The following is a 5,715-nucleotide window of genomic DNA, read 5'->3' as shown; positions in this document are numbered from 1 at the left end:
CTTCCGGAGCTTGGGGCTCTCCCACCCTGACTTCTCATGCCCTCTGAGGCTCCCTGGGGCCCAGCTGCCCGCCCCGCCAAGCTTTTGTGCACCATCAGCAGCAGAGCAACCCAAATCCCCAGATCCCACTGACTCGGTCCCGAATGAGCAGAGCGAGGCCAGGGGAGGGCAAGGGACTTATCCATGGCCACAAAAGAGCCAGGGACCGGGACCTTCCCAGCGCACCAGCTGCCTCAGTGCCTGAAGGAACCCTCTCATAGGAGAGCTGGAAGTCACCAGCTGAGGACTCCTCAGCCCCCCCTTCCCTGTCACCTTCACCCCATGGGCACCGGCATCAGCCCTGACCCTCCAGCACCTGGCTTTCGTCCTCTTCCTTGGCGCTTGTGGGCTTTTCTCACTCACTCGTTCCCAGAGGCAGCCAGCAGAGAGGAAGCTAGAGGCCGGCAGCCTGCGTGACCTGGGCTAAACTTTTATTCTTGTTGTGCTTTTGTCTCTTGGCAGGAAAATGGGGATGCTAGTAAGGCTTCTCGCAGGGTTGTTGGGAGGCTTCAATGCATTGATACAATAACGTGCTTGGACCACGGCCTGGCACGAGAGTACTCAGTAAATGCTATCATTCATTCATGCACTCATTCATTCAGTGATCCTATCCTGTCTGTTTCTAAAAAGCTTTGCGATGACTCACAATGGCAAAGACAGATATTATAGGCCTTTGAAGTAGGGTTTTATTTTTATTTATTTTTAAAATTTTTTAACACTTACTCATTTTTGAGAGACAGAGACAGGGTGGGCGTGGCGGAAGGGCAGAGAGAGAGGCAGACACAGAATCCGAAGCAGCCTCCAGGCTCTGAGCTGTCAGCACAGGGCCCGATGTGGGGCTTGAACCCATGAACCCACGAGATCATGACCTGAACCGAAGTTGGACGCTTAACCGACTGAGCCACCCAGGCGCCCCTAAGGTAGGGTTTTAAAAATATGAGCCTAGACGTGAGGAGGAGAGAGTTGTCCCAGAACGTTGGGCTGATGGTGCTATTGCCTCTGAACACAACTTCCTGGTAGTCTTATCCAAAACATAATGCTGGTGGTTATCAAGCTCTCCTTTCCTGATAAAAGGGAGCATATCAGCTCTTCGCAAGAACAGATTTTTCCGATCCAAACTTTGTAAATACATTAAACGAGCTTTGGTCAGAGTTCTCCCCCTCCCTACCCCGTGCTCTTGAACTGATCTCTGAGGAACTCGGAGTCTCCTCATCAATTACATGCCCACCTCTAGGACCTGCGGAGCCTGTGACCTGGGGAGGCAGAGCCACCGTGCGGAAGCCAAGCTCTGTGCTGGCCCGGGAGAAGTGGGGGCCGGAGGTGGCCGTTTCTGGCACCAGTGGGAACTCTGGGAAAAAGCCAGGTCGCTGAGACACGAGGGGCCTTCCCTCTGATGCAAGTGAGCCCCCTCCCAGGGGCCACTTCCCAGCAGCCAGAGCAGCAAGTGCCCCGGGAGGGGGCCTGGGAATGGTTACTGAGAAATCCCTGGGCTGCCCACACACTTCCCCTTCTGTCAAATGCCAGGAGGATTCCTCCCGCAGGCGAGGGGAAAGGTGAGCAAGGTTCACCCCATACTGAGTCACTGGAAAGATTAGGGGACCCAGTGGAGAAGGGTGTCATTCCATCTCCTCTAGAACTCCTGAGGGGGACCGTAATTCCAGGCTTGGCCTGAGACGATCTCCACAGACTTAGGGAGCACTGGAGAATGGAGCCTTGAAGCCTCCCCCTCCCCTGCTTCCTGCAAGGGCACTGCGGCCTGGTTCCTGGGACAGTGGGAATCTCCTTCCTGTCCTTGTCCCATTATGCTCTGCCTCACCGGCCAAAGACTTGTGGAACCCACACTCTCACCCACCTCTTAGGCCTGGGATTCCACCTGAGGGACCCCCACAGCGCCCTTCCCAGTCCAGGCCCCTGGGGTGTTTTCCCAGCGGCCTGTCGGCTTCCATCCTTAGCTGTGGGCCTTGGCGCAGTGGGAGGAATCTCCCTGCTTGCATGCCTCACTGCAGAGAGCAGGCCAAGGAGCCCACTGCAAAGTGCACCCCTCCTGAGACCACCGTCCACTGGAACTCTGGGGTGCAGCTGCCCCCAGCCCCCCAGCCCTGTTCCCCAAGTCAGCTGGAGGAAGCAGAGAAGCTGGCCCAGGGCTGGCCTGGTAGTCCGCTCCCCCACCTCCACCCCCCTCCATCGTTGTGGAGATGCCTTTGGCAGCAGAATTGGAACCAGCCGGGATGTGATGATTCGCCCACGAGGAGGTCTGCCCATACGCTAGTCATGAGAACAGTTTGCCCAGAGGGGTTTTTGAGGGCCCAGGCCAGACATGAGTGTGAGGGAAGTCCCAGCTGGTCCTTGAACCCATCTTTTAAGGCTGGTATCACCAGGCAAGGCAGGGGGTGGGGACCAGGTTGGGACAGGGTTGGACTTGGTCTTGGGGCTAGTTATGGAGGGAGGCGGGTGGAGTCACCAATCCCTCCTCTCCAGCCCCAGGTGGTCCTTATCACCGCTTACCTGGACCGTGGCAACAGTCTCCTCAGGACCTCCCTGCCCAAGCCTTGCGCCTCTAATCCTTCCTCCCGAAGGACCCTTAGACCTGCCCTGTGAGCTGATCAAGGGCCAAGTCTCTCTGTGGCTCATAAATCTTCAATGGCTCCCAATAGCTAGTGGGAAGCAGAAGACTCTCAAGGCTTTGCAGTTGACTTCAGCCATACTTCCAACCACCCTTCTCACCATGCCCTGAGAGAACGTTGTGCCTCAACCAAAGAGAGAACCATGCCTCTTCAGGCTCCAGGCATCACCTTCCCCTGGACAGTCTTCCTTTCCCTCTCTTCAAGGTACAGCCCAAGTCCCACTGCCTCCACAAGGCTTTGCCTGACTATCCCATTGTGATAGAGAACATTCTTTGAACTCTTGGCCTTTGTTTGTTGGGGAAAGAGCTCATTTTTGGAGCCATAAAGGCCTGGGTTAGGGTGTCAGCTCAGTACTAATCCCATTAGCTAGCTGCAAGTCATTTAACTTTTCTGAGCTCCCATTGTTCTCTCAGTAAATCGTAATGCAGCCCTTCAGGACACCTGGGAGTACACAGGGCTGAGGACCCTCTGTCATTTGGGTCTTCTCAATGCCCATTCCTCTTTCTTTTGGTGCTATTATTTGGATTTGCTGGACATGTGATCCAGGTAGGTCTGACCTTACTTTCTGGTTCCAGTGTGAGCTCATGACCCAGGCCCGGCCACTGAGAATATTCCATTGGCCAGGCCATAGAAACAGGTTCCCAGAAATGGGGCATGTGACTCAGAGCAGGCCAGTGGGAATCCTACTTGGTAGTTTAGCTGGAGTCACTAAGACTTTCTTTCCATCAGAGTTACTAGTTGGAGCGTTTAGCCACCGTGTGGGTTGAACTGTGTCCTCCAAAAATGTATGTTCAAATCCTAACCCCCTTCGAATGTGATCTTATTTGGACATAGGGTCTTTGCAGATGCAAGCAAGTTAAGACAAAGCCACACTACATTAGGGTGGACCCTGATCCAATGACTGGTGTCTTTATCAAAAGAGGGAACGGACACACAAAGGGCAAGGGCCACGTGGAAACAGAAGTGGAGGTGAGAGTGATGCATCCACAAGCCAAGGAGCCAAGGATTTTGCCAGTCACTGCGGGGAGCCAGGCAAGAAGCACGGGACCCTTTCTCCCTCAGAGCCTCCAGAAGGAACCGACCTTCCGACACCATGATTTCTGGCCTCCACACCTGGGAGAGAATAACTTTCTGTGTGGTAAGCCACCCAAATTTGTGGTGATTTGTTATGGCAGCCCCAGGAAACTAATACAGCCCCCGAACAGAGAGACCGCCTGTGATGGAAGCCAACACTGGGGAAATGAGGGCCATGGACTTGGACTCTTGGCACTCTGACAACACTTGGATCCAGCGGTGGCTGAAGCAAGGGGTCTACATGAGCTGATATGTTCTCAATTTTACTTACGCCATTTTGGCTGAGTTTCTGTCTGGTTCAACAGAGAGAGGCCTGACTAATACAGAGATAATGAATGTAAAATGCGTAGCTTGGTGCCTGACCAGTGGGAAGTGCCATGTAGTGATTATTGCTGTTGTTTCTATCCCCAACTGGACCAAACGGTCTTGAGAGCAAGGACCACTGTCTTGTTTGTGTCGCAGGCTGGGTTCCCTGGAAGTGGACTCGAGATGGAGCTAGCACTCAGGTATTTCTTAGGAAGTGGCCTTGCAATCAAGCCCTGTGGACAAGGGGACAAGGAAGCAGGATGGGGCAGAGGGAAGCTGAATTGGGATGCCCAACGGCAGCCTCAGCCAGCATCATGACAGTTCTGGAACTAGATCTGCTCTCACAGTCATCCACTTGGGTCTTTAAGCTCTCGATTCCATCTGTCACCGAATCGGCCCTGCCCTGGTAAAGAGCAAGACCATGGGAGAGGCGGGTCCCTGCAGCTGAGGCCATCAGTGGAGGGGCAGATGGCTGACCAGCACTGCCTGCGGCCAGGGCAACAAGTCCTTCACCAAAGAGGACCTGGGTGGTCATCACAGAGCCCATCACACTCGGGGCATAACTCATAGCCCAGCACCCAATATCTATTCATTATTGAAAACATTCATTCACTCATTCATTGATTCATTCATTCATGCAAAACCCAAGGTTGATGTGGGGCAGTCAGGTGGCCTGGTGGTCTGAGTTGATGGAGTCCTTCAGGAGGAGGGTCCTGGCAGTGGTTAGGATGGGGTCAGAGCATGATGGAAGCACCATGATAGCACTGGAGGGGCCATAGTCAGGTTGGGTGTGATCGGTGTGGCCTTGCCTAATGCCTGGCACTGGGCATATCCAAGTCACTGGGGAACAAACTAGTGGCTGATTAGGGTGCTGTGGGCAACCGTTTCAGTACCTTCTCCTAAGAAGTTTAGGCTCCTGAGGCCACAAAGTTTCTTTTTGATGTTGATTTCTGGAGGAGGCTGGCTAGCCCTTTAAAGTCTCCTTTCTTGAGTCTCTCCTGCCTCCCCAGTCAGCTTTTCCTACAGCTGTGGTGTCCCCACCCTGTGCCAGCCCCAAATAAGGGTTCCTGCACATTGCTGCCCAGACCCAGGGCCCAGGGATCTGTGCTGGCTCCTACCCTGGCTGGGCCAGCCCCCAGCCCCACCCACCCGAGAAGTCAGGTCCTCCCTCTTATAGGATGAGAAACCAAGATTCATCGAGAGGAAGCTCGTTGTTCAAAGTAACAGTCAGTGGTTGAGCCAGGAAGCGGGACCCACTTCTCCCTCCTCGGCCTTCCTCGTGTGCAGTGTAAACCGCAGCTCAGAGCATACTGCTCTAAGGAGTGCCCAGCCTCTCTGCCTGCAGCTGCCCCGTGCACAGGGTCGCCTGGGCATCCGAGAGCCAGCGAGCCAGCAGGTGCCACAGGGGTTAGTGCAGTTGGCCCTCCCAGGGCTTCTCCAGGAAGCAGAGGAGGAGGAGCCGGAGGGCCTTCTGTGTTATCTTGCCCCGCCCCTTCCCCCTCTCCCAGGTGAGTGGAAAGTGGAGGCCACACAGCCAGTGGGGGTGGAGCCCGGTGGCTGGCCTCTGTTCTCTAAATTGCTCCCCTCCCTGAGTTTACAAAAAGCCCTTAACTGTATTTGATTTTGTCTTCTTTCCAAATGGTCTTCACAAAGAACAACACAAGGATCGGTT

Source organism: Acinonyx jubatus, chromosome A3 (genome assembly GCF_027475565.1).
Source record: "Acinonyx jubatus isolate Ajub_Pintada_27869175 chromosome A3, VMU_Ajub_asm_v1.0, whole genome shotgun sequence".
NCBI classification, from domain to species: domain Eukaryota; kingdom Metazoa; phylum Chordata; class Mammalia; order Carnivora; family Felidae; genus Acinonyx; species Acinonyx jubatus.
The sequence above is the reverse complement of the archived record's forward strand: the minus strand, read 5'-3'. Positions refer to the sequence as shown.